The sequence below is a fragment of the Moschus berezovskii genome, chromosome 24 (assembly GCF_049115385.1).
Source record: "Moschus berezovskii isolate FMDL1 chromosome 24, NW_MosBer_1.0, whole genome shotgun sequence".
In the NCBI taxonomy this organism is placed as follows: domain Eukaryota; kingdom Metazoa; phylum Chordata; class Mammalia; order Artiodactyla; family Moschidae; genus Moschus; species Moschus berezovskii.
Window position 1 is genome coordinate 53,891,811 of NC_142483.1, and position 15,885 is coordinate 53,907,695.

Here is a 15,885-nt window from a genome sequence, read left to right on the forward strand (position 1 = left end):
AGCCCAGTTTAAAAACGCTGCATCAATCTTTTACACTAATGTTGAAAGTGAAGAATCCAGAACTCATTTCCAGCTGAATTTTAGGATAAATTTCCCCATGTTTTAATACATTTGAGCTCACATGCCAAACATTCAACACAAATCGTTGATCCTCAATTCTGTCCAAACCATTTTCTGTTCATTTTCTCCTGCCATCTATTCCATTCTGAAGTCTCAGTCTAATGCCTGGGTCCTGGGGTAGTCCTTTGCATTTTGCTCTTGTAAGAGAAATGGTGATTTTTATTTCTAAGAACTGATTTCTAGCTCTTGAGGTCAGAGAATTTCCACACAGTGAGGTTTTCTCTAGGTGTGCAGCAGTGTGGATGACCGAGGAGACTCTCAGGAATGGCCTTGAGGTTTGTTGAAAAGTATGAAAAACTTAATATTCAAATATTGTATAACTCCACCTGTATGAGGTACCTGGAGACACAGAGTTTTAATACAGTGGTGTTTGTCAGGGGTTTCAGGGAGGAGGGAAGAGGGAGTCACTGTTAAATGAAGGCACAGGATTACATGTTGCAATGATGAAGAGTTCTGGAAATGGATGTTGGTGATAGTTGCAAAACTGAATATGCTTAATAACACTGGACTAAACGTTTTAAAATTATTAAGATGGTAAATTTTATATGCATTTTTACCACATATAAAAATAAAAAAATAATGATCATTAAGATAGGGTCATATTCACAACCTGATTACCATAAATGACTCTATGTAAAAATGTTTGGGTAAATAATACATCTGATGATACCCGTGGTGTATCAGAGTAATAGAACAGAGTGGGCAAGTTAAAGCAACTTACTTTTTAATTAATTTTTATTGGAGTATAGTTACTTTACAGTGGTGTGATAGTTTCTGCTATACAGTAAAGTGAATAAACTATCTCTATACGTATAGCCCGTTTTTTGAATTTCCTTCCCATTTAGGTCACCACAGAGCACTGAGTAGTTTCCTGTGCTGTACAGTAGGTTCTCATTAGTTATCTATTGTATGAAGCAACTCTTTCAAAAGTTGCGTGTTGACATGTATTGCCACAGAGATTGCAATAATTCAATCGTGGCTTCGTCTCTTGCACTTTCTACTCACCCTGTTCATACACTGATTTCAGTGATTCTGACTTCAGTGCTGATGTGTTTTTATAAATCTGGCATATGGACTCAGACCCACTTTGTCTTAAGTCCTACCTTCTTTAAGGTTCATACCAGAGGTAGATCTGCCACCCTCTGCCTCTCGTCACCACCCTCACCCTCTGCTGTTCTGTTAGCTACTTGGCATCTGTCCCAGATTTCTCATCTTCCCAAAAGAGGATAGTAGCAGAGAATACGTTTTACAGAGGAGCTGGTGCTCAAGTGCAGAGTCACTGTTTCCAGCATTTGGACAACTTCTCTCAAAACCTTCCCAATTCCTCATCCACAGAACAGCAAAAACAGTAGCACTTAGCACATGAGAATATTGTGAGACTGAATGAAATAATGCCTGTTTCTTGGACATAGCCAAGAAGCTCCACAAGTGAGGGCCTTTACAGCTGCAGGCGGGGCGCGGTGATCGAGCTGCCGCCCTGGGCTGTTGCTGTCTTCCTTCATGCTGAGTCATTTCACCTCTTGGATCTGAGCTGCTTTCTCCACCTGACCATGGTAGACTCAGCATTTCATTTGCTAATTGCACGGCTTTAAAACGTTTTTTTTTTTTCAACTGTAGTAAAAAAGAAAGCATGTAACATTAAATTTGCCATTGTAGCCATTTTAAAGTATGCAGTTCAGTAGTGTTAGGTACATTCGCATTGTTGTATAACAGATCTCTTGAACTTCATCTTGCAAAACTGGAATTCTGTTCCTGCTGCTGCTGCTGCTAAGTCGCTTCAGTCATGTCCGACTCTGTGTGACCCCATAGACGGAAGCCCACCAGGGTCCCCCGTCCCTGGGATTCTCCAAGCAAGAACACTGGAGTGGGTTGCCATTTCCTTCTCCAGTGTGTGAAAGTGAAGTCGCTCAGTCGTGTCCGACCCTTAGAGACCCCACAGACTGCAGCCTACCAGGCTCCTCCATCCATGGGATTTCCTGGGCAAGAGTACTAAACACTAATTCCTTTCCCCCTAACCCTTGGCACCTATCCATCTGCTTTCTGTTTTTATGGTTCTGACAACTTTAGGTACTTCCATAGATGTGGAATCATACAGTATTTGTCCTTTGGAGACTGACTAATTAAACACTTAGGAAATGGCAACTCACTCCAGTGTTCTTGCCTGGAGAATCCCAGGGACGGCGGAGCCTGGTCGGCTGCCATCTATGGGGTCGCACAGAGTCAGACACGACTGAAGCGACTTAGCAGCAGCAGCAGCAGCAACATCTCCAAGGTTCATCAGTGTTGTGGCGTATACTGGGATTTCCTTCTTTTTAAGGCTGAATAATATTCCATTGTGTGTGTCTACTACATTTCTTTATCCATTCCTCTATCAGTGCAAATTTGGCTTTTGAAATGCTGATAGGCCCTTTTATTTAAAAAACCATTTATATATTTGTAACACTGTCTGCAACACTTGAACATAGGAAGTCTTAATATTTGTTTTATAAATGAATACATAAGTAAATTAATTCAGTGAGTCTTTAGAATATCCAGATCTCATAAAAACAGTAAAATCATTCTGTGTGTTTTCACATTTTGACTAGCTGCTCTATATTTTAGCATGAAAATGTATAATACTAGTTGTTCTTTCCTATGTGTCATGTTTTGTGCTGAGTACTTTAGATGCATTAACTTTTTGTTCCAATCCTACACAACAAGTATTATCATCATCATCCCCAGTTTACAGAATAGAGACTAAGAGAAGTTAATTGATTTGCCCAAGTTGTGCAGCTCAAGCTGTGTTTTAAACCCAGACTAAGGCCAGAGATAGAAAACTTAATCTCTGTGCTATAAATACTCTAGTTATTGTACATAGACACTTGTAAGGTCCTTTCCCAATTTTGTGACTATTGGTGCCTTTTAAGATTTTAAAATCAATAACCGTCTATGCATTTGAAAAATACTTCTAATATAGCTTGTATAACTAGTGCATAAAACGTTTCTAAAAATGCACACATCTCACCTGTGGAAGTATAGAAGTTCTCAAAATAAGTAAAAAATAATATTCATAGTCATTAAAGAAGAGGATGCAGTTTCCATATCCTCCGTCATACTAGAAGCATCGATAAAATGAGGCCTAATGATTCAACCCAAACAGGAAATTCCCTGGCAGTCCAGTGGTTAGGACTGTATGCTTCCAGTGCTGGGGGCCGGGGTTTGATCCCTGATTCCACAAGCTCTGTAGTGTGACCAAAAAGGAAAATTTCACCCCAGACTTTTGTCTTGGACATTCTTGGTAACCCAGTGTGACTGGGCAGCACAGCCGGCTCCAGCCCTACCTAACATCTCACTAATACTTCTGATTTCATCATCCTTTCCTACTGCCCTTCCTCCCTTTGCTTGCCTGTCTTCAAGCCTGGCTGGTGAGAGATGACTCAGGAAGAAGCCATACAGTAACCCGAAGGAGGGATAGCCAGCCCAGACTGGAATACAGGTAGAGCAGGCTCCTACAGGTGTAGCAGGGGAATGTCTCCAAGAAGAGGAGGGAAAGAGGGAAGAGAAGGGGGGATTCATGTAATGAATGAACATATTGGGAAGAAATCTCACACTGTGGAAGTCGATGTAGGTAATTTGACAAGCAAATGAAAAGCGAAGTATGTATCATACTATATCCTGAATATTCACACATAATGAGGGCTTCCCAGGTAGCTCCAGTATTCTTACCTGGAGAATTCCATGGATAGAGGAGCCTGACGGGCTCCAGTCCTCTGGGTTGCAAAGAATCGGACACAACTTTGTGATGACGACTACTGCTACTGCTGCTGCTACCCATGATGATGGTGATAATAAAAGCTAACGTCACCAAAAAGCTGCGCTAGCTATGATCGGGTGGGAGGTATATAGACTACTGAAACCTCACCTTCCCTTAGCAGACGCTTTACCCTCTGAGCCACCAGGGGAAGATCCCAGAACTATGTATCAGGAGACATTGCTAAAGGTTGAAAGTGTGCTTTGGAAAGTGGCAACCTCATGAGAAGGGAGATTAGGACAGAGGACTGTGTTTTGTTGGATCATTTTATTATTGGATGGTTTTGTTGTTTTTTAAAAAATTTTCATTGGAGTAGGGTTGATTTATAGGGCTTCCCTTGTGGCTCAACTGGTAAAGAATCCGCCTGCAATGCAAGAGACCAGGGTTCGATCCCTGTGTTGCGAAGATACCTTGGAGAAGGGAAAGGCTACCCACTTCAGTATTCTGGCCTAGAAAATTCCATGGACTGTATAGTCCTTGGGGTCGCAAAGAGTCAGACATGACTGAGTGCCTTTCACTTTCACTTTTCATAGTTAATTTACAGTATTAGTTTCTGCTGTACAGCAAAGTGAATCCATTATACATATACATATATCCACTCTTTTTAGATTCTTTCCCCATATAGGCCATTACAGAGCATTGCATAGAGTTCCCTGTGCTATACAGCAGGTCTTTATTAGCTATTTTATATATAGTAGTGTGAATATGTCAATCCCAATCTTCCAGTATATTCGTAGTAGATGTTTCAAGCCACACACTTTTGCCACTTTGATATTCTTAAAAAGTAAATGCATTACACCAGCACTTCCAGATGTTTATGGGGGCAAAAGCATAACCCATAAAAAACTAACACAGGTACATGATATGATTTTATAGTTTGGGGGAAAGGGTTCATTCGCAATTGCGAGCGGGGATAGAAAGACGGGGGGCCTGAAGAAAGAAGAGCATTGAGGTGTGAGGTATGCCTTCATATATATTTCCTTTCTTAAAGTCTTATCCCTACAAAAAAAGTGAGCCTTCTCATCTTTTCCTCTGCTTCCTTGATCCAGTCTGCCTTTTTTTTTTCTCCCTCTGTATTTGTGATATCTCAATTCAAAGAATCCCTTATGACACCAGTAATCCATAATTTGGGCACACGGATTCTTGCTTTTAGGTCCTTAGATCTCGGTTTTAACACCTTTCCTGCAAAAGAAGTTACCGTTGACATTTCTGATTTTAACATCATATAAGTTTTGCTATTTCGTAGGCCAGCAGTTATAACATCACCCAGAAATTCATCAGTGCAGAAGTCCAGGCCTCAGCTCAGACCTTCAGAATCAGAATCTGCATTCTGCATTCTTTTTAACGAGCTCCCAGGTAACTCACAAGTGTGTTATGGTTTGTGGTTCATATGCATATTAGTGTATGAGAAGCACTGGTCTAGAGGTGTTGATGATATATAGCACTGATATTACTTATAATGCATAGTTCTTTGATTCCAGAATTCTTTTAGCAGTTGTCAAGCAGTTTATGGACACCACTTTAAATCTTTCCAGTTAGCAGCCTGTTTGTTCTTTATGTCACATGTTCTTATAGGATATCTGTGCACAAAGGTATTACCTGCAACCCTGAGTCATTTGTTTAGCAAGCGCTTGGGCGCCTATTCAAATGCCAGACATGGCCCTAGGTATTTGTGCACTGAAAACTGGAGAAAAATGGCTTCCCTCACAAACTTATATTCTAGCTGAAGAGAAAAGATAAGAAAAATATAGCATCCTTGAGATTACAGTGAAGACTGAGGAAAAAAAATCAGGGAGGGGGATGAAAAAGCAGAGGATGTGTAGAGTCCTAAAAAGACCAGCAGTAAGGCTTCACAGAGCAGAACATCAAGCAAAGAGGTGAAGGAAGTGAAGTGTGGAAGTGTCAATGTAAAAATTAACTCTAAGAAGGAAATAGAAAGTTTTGTTCGAGCTGCTCTGAGGGTTATAGCCCATGAGACAGACTTTCAGAAAGCTCTGAGGACTGTTCCATTCATTGGAGGTCAAAGCACAGTTATATAAAAATTTGAGACAAAGGGTTGTACACAAAGGAACTAACCTGTTGACAGTTTACATAATCCAACAAAGTGAATGGTGGATTACTGTGACCCCTTACAGGATTGAGAAAGGAATGTATCTCCTAAGGAGTTACCTTGCTGGCACTGAGAGGAAATAGCATTTTTTGGGTGGGTGGCCTTCGTGTGTTTTCTAAAGGGATCTAGTTAATGTGTAATGGAGATGCACAATGCACACTAAAGGGGAATGGATAGTGGTTCAAATGGACCAGGAGAGAATATGTTAAATATTTTCTTGTCCCACCTTCAAATATATAATTTTACTTTATCAGTAGCAGAATAATGACTTCCAAAGATGTCCAGTCCTAGTTCTGGGAAGCTGTGAATAAGTTACCTTATATGGCAAAAGAGACTTTGCAGGCGTGATTAAAAATCTTGAGCTGGGGTGGGTACCCTGGATTATCCTGGAAGTGGGCCCTATGTAATCATCATAAATGAAAGAAGGAGGCGGGAGAGTCAGAGTCAGAGAAGGAGATGTGATGGCCACAGGTTGGACTGATGAGAGCCAAGGGGTGCCGGCAGTCTCCAAAGCTGGAAGAGGCAAGGAACCAGCCTCTTCCCTAGAACGTCCAGAAGATACACGGCCCTGCCAACACCTTAAGTCTAGTCCAGTGATACTTATTTCAGACTTATGACTTCCATATCTGTGAGATAATAAATTTGTATTATTTTAATCACCCAGGAATTTGTTACAGTGTATTAGGAAGCTAATACAGGGAGCTGGACATGTGGTTATACAGACATGCCAACTGCTTTAGCAAACATCTCCAAAATTGCAGTTGCTTGGCAATTCCCTGGCGGTCCACTGCAGTGGCCTGGGTTCAACCCCTGGTTGGGAAACTAAGATCCCGCAATGGTCTTGGCATGGCCAAAAAAAAAAAAAGACGACTAAAATGCAATTGTGACCTTTAATTGAATTCTGGATTAAAGAAAAAACTATAATAAACAGTTTAAGGACAAATGGAGAGATTCTGAAATGAATAAAATAGTATACATTAATGATATATAATAATAGAAAAAACTTCTTTAATTGAAATTAAAAACTTGGGGATGTAATGAAGATGTAATGTAATTCATTAGAGGATGAAATTAGGGGATGTAATTCTGTTAGAGAATTTCTTTACTCTTAGAATACATTGTGAAGTATTTACGTAGGGATGTCATGAAATCTGCAACTTAATTTCACACGTTTAAGCAAATAATAGGTGGATAAAGAGAAAAAACAAATACAATATTAACAATAGTCATATATCACTAAAGAATACATAGGTGATCATTTTCGTGTTCTTTCAAATTTCCTATAGGTTTAACAAATTTTAAATACATACAGAAAAAATAAGAAAGAGTTAAGGTAATTTGGAGAAGCATAATATTAAATTTGCCTAGGAGGAAAAAAAATTACCTGTTCTGTTTTTTGTGGTTTTTTTTTTTTTTTTTTTGAGATAAAGGGCATTTGGAAGCATATAGATTACTAGACCCATACAGTTCTCTAGGTTAAAATGTTTTCTGTCATTCATCATTGAGTAAAACAGTCAAGAAACTGTCATGTGTCTGGGGCATCTCAGTGAAATGACTGGCTATAAGCTGTAGAACTGTCCACATTGACATATGGTCAAATAGCATTTCATCCTTTGTTGGTTTTATGACATAGTCAAAGACACCATGAGGGATGTCTGCGCTTGGATTGCCTGCTTATCCAGGGCACAGTAGTCAGCTCATTCTTGTTGATGGGATATGTCAGAGACTCTTTGGAGATTACACACAAGAGCAAACACATAATGCTTATCGTGAACTGTGCAGAGTTTCAAGCTCAATCAATGTATTATTTAATCTTCTAACGACTCCATAAAGAACATATACTGTTATCTCCATCTTACACATGAAGAAACTGAGGTAAAGAGAGGTTTTGTAACTAGTCCTAGATCACACAATAATAACTGGCAGAGCTGGAGTTCAAATCCAAATCTAGCTCCACTGTCTAACCTACTGTCTCACGTTCAGAAGAGTACCTGACCCTTCCTTGTGGTTGTGAATTCTTTCAATACACGGTGTTCATATTCTTAGTGACATACTTCCAGTTCTCCAAGTCTGGTTGAAGGGCATTCTCCCATGCAAATACAGAACCGGGAAGGTAACATTCTGATTTTACTTTATTTTTTAATATTTGTTTGACTACACCAGGTCTTGTTACGGCACACAGGATTAGTTTGATCTTTGTTGCATGCTCTTATTTGGGTTCTAGTTCTCTGACGAGGGATTAAACACAGGCCCCCTGCACTGGGAGCAGAGTCTTAGCCACTGGACCACCAGGGAAGTTCTAACATTCTCATTTCAAAGGCAAAGGGCTTTTATCAAATCCTACCTAATTATATTGTTATCCACCAACCTCACAATGAGCATATTTGTTAACTGTTTCAGGAACAAATTTTACTAGTTTTTTGTGCAGCTGACTTGAAGTATTTATTTCAGATATGTTCCTTCCTATCTGTTCAGTTCAGTCACTCAGTCGCGTCCAATTCTTTGCGACCCCATGGACTGCAGCACATCAGGCTTTCCTGTCCATCACAAACTCCTGGAGCTTGCTCAAACTCATATGCATCAAGCTGGTGATGCAATCCAACCATCTCATCCTCTGTTGTCCCCTTCTCCTCCTGCCGTCAATCTTTCCCAGCATCGGTCTTTTACAATGAGTCAGTTCTTCCATCAGGTGACCAAAGTATTGGAGTTGCAGCTTCAGCATCAGTCCTTCCAATGAATATTTAGGACTGATTTCCTTTAGGATGAACTGCTTGGATCTCCTTGCAGTCCAAGGGATTCTCAAGAGTTTTCTCCAACACCACAGTTCAAAAGCATCAATTCTTCGGCACTCAGCTTCCTTTATGGTCCAACTCTTACATCATGACTACTGGAAAAACCTTAGCTTTGACTAGACAGACCTTTGTTGGCAAAGTTACGTCTCTGCTTTTTAATATGCTGTCTAGGTTGGTCATAGCTTTTCTTCCAAGGAGCTGCTGCTGCTAAGTCGCCTCAGTCATGCCCAACTCTTAGCGACCCCATGGACTGACCCCTCCGTCCATGGGATTTTCCAGGCAAGAGTACTGGAGTGGGTTGCCATTGCCTTTCTCCACTTCCAAGGAGCAAGCATCTTTTAATTTCATGGCTGCGGTCACCATCTGCAGTGATATTGGAGCCCCAAAAATAAAGTCTGTCACTGTTTCCATTTTTTCCCCATCTATTGCCATGGAGTGATGGGACCAGATGCCACGATCTTAGTTTTTTTGAATGTTGAGTTTTAAGCCAGCTTTTTCACTCTCTTTCACTTTCTGCTATAAGGGTGGTGTTATCTGCATACCTGAGGTTATTGATATTTCTCCTGGCAACATTGATTCCAGCTTGTGCTTCATCCAGCCTAGCATTTTGCATGATTTTAATGCGTATAAGTTAAATAAGCAAGATGACAATATACAACCTTGACTCCTTTCCCAATTTTGAACCAGTCTGTTGTTCCCTGTGTGGTTCTAACTGTTTCTTCTTGACCTGCATCCAGGTTTCTCAGGAGGCAGGTAAGGTGATCTGGTATTCCCATCTACAAGAATTTTCCACAGTTTGTTATGATCCACACAGTCAAAGACTTTAGCATAGTCAGTGAAGCAGAAGTAGATGTTTTTCTGGAATTCTGTTGCTTTTTCTGTGATCCAATATATGTTAGCAATTTGATCTTTGGTTCCTCTGCCTTTTCTAAATCCAGCTTGAACATTTGGAAATTCTCAGTTCATGTACTGTTGAAGCCTCACTTGGAGAATTTTGAGCATTACTTTGCTAGCATTTGAGATGAGTGCAATTGTGCAATAGTTTGAACATTCTTTGGCGTTGCCTGTCTTTGGGATTGGAATGAAAACTGACCTTTTCCAGTCCTGTGCCTTCTCCTGAGTTTTCTAAATTTGCTGACATATTGGGTGCAGCACTTTCACAGCATCATCTTTTAGGATTTGAAATAGCTCAGCTAGAATTCCATCACCTCCACTATCTTTGTTCAAAGTGATTCTTCCTAAGACCCACTTGACTTCAGACTCTAGGATGTCTGGCTCTCGGTGAGTGATCACACCATTGTGGTTATGTGGGTCATGAAGATCTTTTACAGTTCTTCTGTGTATTCTTGCTGCGTCTTCTTAATATCTTCTGCTTCTTTTTGGTCTGTCCTTTATTGTGCTCATCGAAACGTTCCCTCGCTATCTCTGTTTTTTACAAAAATGGCCACAATTTTCCAATCCTTCCCCTATTAACAGAATCTGAAAAAAAAAAGTGCATTTTATTACGTTGAAGCATTTTAAGAATCAGCAAGTAAAAATCATCTTCGCTCCTTGTCAGCATTTATATCCACATAATTGTGATTTTGCATCGCCTCCTGCTAATAGGTTGAGTCTGTTACCCCATCTCTTGGACGAGGGCTGGTCTTATGACTTGCTTTGGCCAAGAGATTTCAGCAGACATGATGGTGCTCAAGTTCTGGGCTGATCAAGTCCTTATACTGTCTCTTGGAACCCATTCAACTGCCATGGGCATAAAGCAGGGCTAATCTGCAGGAGAGAGGGAAGCCATACATTGAAACTCAAGTCAGCCCAATTGTCCCGGCCAAACCCCAGATGTGGGAGAGAGAGGGCCAAGATCAGCAAAGTCATCCCACGGCTTACTGCAGTGGCATGAGGAAGACTGGCTGAGCTCACAACAGTTGCCCAACTGAGCCCAGCTAGTTGACCCACAGAAGGAAGCATGAGCCAAGTAAATGCTGGTTGTTTATGCCAGTAAATTCTGAAATGGCTGGTTGTACAGCAAAACCTGACACTGCAGCTCAGTAACTTTTCCAAAACCTCAGAATGTCCCAAAGGGACACCTAGCACCCCACTGTCTTAGTCTCTCCAGGCTACTAGGATGAAATACCACAGACTGGGTGGCTTATAAACACCAGGATTGATTTCTCACAGTTTTGGAGGCTGGAGGTCTGAGAATATTGGTCCAGCATAGACAGGAGAGGGCTGTCTTATGGGTTGCAGACTTCTCATTGTGTCCTCAAATAGCAGAAGGGGCTGAGGAGCTCTGTGGGACCTTATGAGCTCATCACCTCCCAAAGGCCCTGCCTTCTAATACTATCACTTGGAATTTTGATGGGACACAAGCATTCACTCACTAGCCCCCATTAACCGCTTAACAAAGAGTCTGAAAGCATGCATATTTTGAAATGATTAAGCGTAAGCCCAGGACCCATCACACAGAAGCATTTCAAAATCATGCTAACTTGTGGGCATTTGAAAATCATGCTATTATCTATCATTCATTTTTCTCAAGTAAAAATTAATTGCTGTGCAGAATTCCAAGCAGGTAGCACTTTTTAACCTAGCACTCAAATGTGAACATTGCTTAAAGATCTGGTTTTCTACATCAGCAGCTTGTCCTTCCTGTTTATCAGCTGTCTTCCTGGCCATTAGCTGCCACTAAGTTCTGACTGGATAAAGGCTGTCTAAGAGCAGTTGTTCCTCAGCTGATCCCCAGGGTCCCATCTAATTGAGAGAAAATGATAGGTATGGGATCACTGACTATAGCTATAGTGGTCCTTTCTATTGAAAGCTGCATCAGCTGCTTCCACCACTTTACAAGAACAAAGTTTTCTTCAGACATGGCTAATCTTCACCATTACTGGCAACATAAAATTCTAGTGGTGAGGTTTTTAGGTTGTCCTGCAAGAAGTAGCCCTTCAACTTAGTTGCTCTTTTCAATGAAACTTTCTGTATGGATATATCCTAAAGACTTACTCCCAATTTGTGTATTCTTTGGAGTTGTAGTGTATAAAGGCCAGTATCACAGTACTTTGTTTAATCTATTTATAGGAACTATATGTATTAGGGAAATAAAACTTCTTGTCTGTGATCTAAGTCCTAAATAGTATTTTCCTGTTCTCCTTTGAATTTGCTTATGGCAGTGGTTGTTAGGAAGAAAAGTATAATTTTTAGGTTGTCAAATATTATCCACCTCTTAAAATTTCTAGATTTTGAGTCATAATTAAAAAAGCCTTGTTCTCTCTGAATATCTAAGATTTTTATGTTCTCATATTTACTTCTAGTGTTTTACGATTTTGCTTTCCATCCTTTCCAATCTTTTTGGAAAAAACAAAATGAAACCACTTATAATTTATTTTGGTATGTTTTTCAGATGGTTAACTTGATTCCAATATCATTTACTGAATGTTCCATTTTCTTCCACTATTTGAGATGCCAGTTTTTATTGCATATTAAGTTTCCATATGCATATTGATCTGTTTCTAGATTTTTCATTCTCTTCTCTTATCTATCTATCCATTCACCGATGCACACTCTTTTCGTGTTTATAAATATTTAGGTTTATAAATATTTTCATTTGACTTTTTCAAGTGTGGGGGGCTATTTTTGCTTATTTATTTTCCCATATTAATCTTAGAATCAGCTTGTCCAGTTAAATATGGGTTACTATTTTTATTGGAATCATATTAAATTTACTGTTAGCTTATGGAGAACTACCATTATAATACTGGATGTAGTATTTTTAGATTCCCAGGTGCCTTAGTGGTAAAGTGCCAATGTAGGAGACACAGGTTCAATCCCCGGGTCCAGAAGATCCCCTGGCACAGGGCATGGCAACACAGTCCAGTATTCTTGTTGGGAAAATCCTATGGACAGAGGAGCCTAGTGGGCTACAATCCATGGGGTCACAAAGAGTCGGACACTGCTGAGTAACTGGACACATCTGTAGTGTTTTCAATTTTCAATGTACATTTGTGTTCATCAGAATTAAAAATCTTTGCTCACATAATTCTTTACACTTCATAAGTTAGTTCCTAGATGCCACCGTGTTATTAAATTTTAACTCTCCTCCCGTGACATTTTCAGATATATATATAAGCACATAGTCTATAAACAGTGATAATTTTAACCTCCTTCTTTCCATTTTTATACCTTCAATTTCTGATCTAATTCTTCTATTTTAGTGCCTTCAAAAACCTATTAAGTGATAATGATGAATGTGGCTCTTCTGGTTAAAAATACATCTACCAACTCTTTGACATTCGTCCCTTCAAAAGATGGTTTTGTCTCTTTCTCCTTGAGAGCCTAGACCCCTTTCTCCTCCATGAGAGCCCTGGACCCTTTCCTCCTGAGGGTCCTGGACTCCTTATCAACATATCTAAGAATTAGCTCTCTCAGGAGGTGCCAGTGCCATGTTTTGAGGACACTCAAGCAACAAAGGAGTCTGCTGTCACCCTGTTTGTTTAACCTATACACTGAGAACATCATAAGAAATGCCAGGCTGGGTGAGTTACAAGCTGGAATCAAGATAAGCAGGAGAAACATCAACAACCTCAGATATGCGATGAAACCACTCTAATGGCAGAAAGCAAAGAGGAACTAAAGAGCCTCTTCTTGATGAGGGTGAAGGAGGAGAGTGAAAGAGCCAGATTAAGACTAAATATTAAAAAAACTAAGATCATGGCATCCAGCCCCATTCAGTTCAGTTCAGTTCAGTCGCTCAGTCGTGTCCGACTCTCCGCGACCCCATGAATCACAGCACGCCAGGCCTCCCTGTCCATCACCAACTCCCAGAGTTCACTCAAACTCATGTCCACAGAGTTGGTGATGCCATCCAGCCATCTCATTCTCTGTCGTCCCCTTCTCCTCCCGCCCCCAACCTTTCCCAGCATCAGAGTCTTTTCCAGTGAGTCAACTCGTCGCATGAGGTGGCCAAAGTATTGCAGTTTCAGCTTTAGCATCAGTCCTTCCAATGAACACCCAGGACTGATCTCCTTTAGAATGGACTGGTTGGATCTCCTTGCAGTCCAAGGGACTTTCAAGAGTCTTCTCCAACACCACAGTTCAAAAGCATCAATTCTTTGGCGATCAGCTTTCTTCACAGTCCAACTCTCACATCCATATATGACCACGGGAAAAACCATTGCCTTGACTAGACGGACCTTGGTTGGCAAAGTAATGTCTCTGCTTTTTAATATACTATCAAGGTTGGTCATAACTTTCCTTCCAAGGAGCAAGCGTCTTTTAATTTCATGGCTGCAATCAGCATCTGCAGTGATTTTGGAGCCCAAAAAAATAAAGTCTGACACTGTTTCCACTGTTTTTCCATCTATTTCCCATGAAGTGATGGGACCAGATGCCATGATCTTTGTTTACTGAATGTTGAGCTTCAAGCCAACCTTTTCACTCTCCTCTTTCACTTTCATCAAGAGGCTTTTGAGTTCCTCTTCACCTTCTGCCATAAGGGTGGTGTCATCTGCATATCTGAGGTTACTGATATTTCCCCCGGCAATCTTGATTCCAGCTTGTGCTTCCTCCAGCCCAGCGTTCCTCATGATGTACTCTGCATATAAGTTAAATAAGCAAGGTGACAACATACAGCCTTGACGTACTCCTTTTCCTTACTACATGGCAAATAGAAGGGGAAAAGATGGAAGTAGTGACAGATTTCCTCTTCTTGGACTCCAGAATCACTGTGGATGGTGACTGAAGCCATGACATCAGAAGACAATTGCTTCTTGGCAGGAAGGTGATGACAAACCTAGACAGTGTACTGAAAAGTAGAGACATTACTCTGCCAACAAAAGTCTGTATAGTCAAGGCTATGGTCTTCCCAGTGGTCACATATGTTTGTGAGAGCTGGACCATAAAGAAAGCAGAACGCCAAACAATTTATGCCTGTGAACTGTGGTGCTGGAAAAGACTCCTAAAGTCCCTTAGATATCCAGGAGATCAAAGCAGTCAATCTTAAGGGAGATAACCCTGAATATTCACTGATGCTGAGTATTGACTGATGCTGAAGCCTAAGCTCCAGTATTTTGGTCACCTGATGTGAACAGACAACTCACTGGAAAAGTCCCTGATGCTGGGAAAGATGAAGAGCAGAAGAAGAAGGTATCAGAGGATGAGATGGCTGGATGGCATCACCAATCCATTGAACGTGAACTTGGGCAAACTCCGGAAGATGGTGAGGGACAGGGAGGCCTGGTGTGCTGCAGTCCATGGGGTTGCAGAGGGTCAGACACTACTGGGTGACTGAACAACAACGACAAGCAGCCTTGTGGTCCCAAACGTTGAGTTGCTGAGGTTTCTGGCCAACAGTCATGCAAGTGAGCTTGGAAGTGGATCCTCCTTCCTGGTTAAGCCTTCACGACTGCAGCCTGAGCTAAAGTCATGACTGTGACTTTATAAGAAACTGAACCAGAACAATACAATTAAGCTGCACCTCCCCCCACAATGTGTTGGTGCAGTTTTTGCTTATTGGAGTAGGTTATAAATTGATTCAAAAGACCTACAAAGTTTAAAAATGAATTGTATCAGCTTAGATTGGAAGGGACAGGGACAGTACAATATGAAGAGAAGTCTTCAGACCTCTGCACAACTATGGACAGGAAGCAGCTGATAAAACGATTTAGCTATAAACATGGGCTACTTTTTATGGAAGTGGGAGGATAACTCAAAAGGTGCAGCCAAGAGCCCAATGGATGGAGAAAAGAGCCACTGAGTATTCCCAGGAAGTTGACAGAGTCCTAATCAAGGAACCGACAGTATTTACCCAGTTAGATTCCAAAGTTTTTATGAACTAGTAACTACTGTGTGCCTTTTATTGCTGTCCTTTTAGAAGGGAAATGCCTATAGAGGCACAGTCTCCTGTGCATCTCTCATCATTGCTCACTACAAATGTGGTAGTGATTGGTGCAGATCTGCTGTCTTTTTAATTCACAGAACTTCACATGGAGAGGAACCACTTGAATTATACTCAAGAAACTACATCCAAGAGCCTCATCTGCTCCAGGACCTCACAAGATTTTGGAACTTAACGCTGTAATGGA